Here is a 1,693-nt window from a genome sequence, read left to right as displayed (position 1 = left end):
CTCAGCGCCGGGCTCCTCGCGTCCCCCAAAGCCCCGCGGGCTCCTTCCAGCCCTGCTGCAACAGGCGGGTGCGACCACTGCGGGGAAAGTCCGCTCATGGCCTAGCAGAGGAGGGGGAAAAAAAAAAGAAAAAAGGGGGGGAAAAAAAAAGAAAAAAAAAAAAAAAAAGAAAACCAAACCAAGAGAGGAAGAGGGAGAGCGCGGGGGACCCACAGCCCCTGTGAGGTGCAGGCAGGGAAGGAGCAGGCTCATCTCCCAGCGCAGGCAGCCGGGGAAGGCCTTGGGGAAGAGGGGGAACTCCAAGCACAGCTCCACCCCGGCGCTTTCTACTGCAAAACAATAGTGGAGAGGAGCAGCAGTCCCTCCCTGCTCTTACTCACCCTGCCCAAGGACTTGTGCCATCCTACAGCTCACCCTGCCCTGCCCCATCCTCTGTGGGGAGCTGCCCCGGGGTGGGGGGGCTCCAGCATGGCAGGTCCCAGCTCCCCGGGGCGCAAAGCTTGGTGACGCTCCAGCCGGCAGCGGCGCACACTAATGGCAAGCGATCTTTCGCACGCAGAGCGCCACGAGAGCCAGACCCACGGCACGCGAGCCGGCGCAGGGAATTCCCTCCCGTCACCATCTCACCCGGAATAAAAAAAAAAAAAAAAATCCCAACCATAAAAAACCACCACCCAACAAACACCCTTCGCCCTCTCAAGCCTCTACCTGCAGCGCTTGCACCACCTCCCCAGCGCCAGCCAGCTCCTCTCCTGCGGGGAAGGAGCCAAGGCTTTGCAGAGGTCCCTGTGTGTCTGTTTGCATGAGGATGCTCCCAGGGCAGCACCCATGGCCCCACCGCCGGCAAGGGTGGGATGGGGACAGAGCCTGCACCCCGAGGGGCTGGGCTCCGGAGAAGCAGGAGGTATGGGGAAGCTCTGCCCTGCGTGCTTTCTGTGTCCGCTGGCACCATACCACCGTCCCGGCACCGGAGCAGAAACCCCACATTTCCAAGTCGCCCACTCCGAACAGGCTTTGGGGGATCCAAGGGCTTTTGGGAGGCCTCCAAGACCACCCAGCTCCTTCCATTCAGCCCCGGAGAGCCCTCCACCACCCGGGGCCAGGGGGCACCTGCAGCCACCCCTGACCCCAGCACCCAGCCCGTGCCATCCGAGGGGACGGGTGGGATTTCCCAGGGAAGGGTGACCCGAGGGGGCAGCCTGCAGGACAGCGAGCCAGGAAGGGAACCCCATGCTGCTGTGGGGTGGGGTTGGCGGAGCGCGGGGGCGTCAGCTTCTCTTGCTCATGATTAAATAATTTAGGTGCGTTTCAGTGCTCAAAGAAGCGAAAGATTGAGGGCACTGTCTGGAGCCAGGCAGCCCACAAACCCTTTTTTCCATCCCCCGTCCCCCAGCTCCCTGCCCCTGGCTCCCAGCCAGGCTGCCCCTCCACGGCCGCCAGTCCACGGGCAGAAGCAGGCTGCACTGGTTTGAGATTTGCAATCCAAACCCCCACCCAACCTCAGGTCTCCAGAGATAAGAGCACAATAACCTATTGTCCCTCCTCCCCCTCCCTCCCCTCACAAGATCTCCACTGGCCTCCAGCAAAGCAGGCAGGGACCACCCAGCTCCCCACCGGCCCCACCGTGGGGGCTCGCCCTGGCTCCCACGGGGGCCACGACCCCAGCGGATGCCCCAGGGGCCGGCAGGGCTGG

Source organism: Egretta garzetta, unplaced genomic scaffold (genome assembly GCF_000687185.1).
Source record: "Egretta garzetta isolate BGI_Z169 unplaced genomic scaffold, ASM68718v1 scaffold105, whole genome shotgun sequence".
Classification (NCBI taxonomy): Eukaryota; Metazoa; Chordata; class Aves; order Pelecaniformes; family Ardeidae; genus Egretta; species Egretta garzetta.
This window is presented reverse-complemented; position numbering follows the sequence as displayed.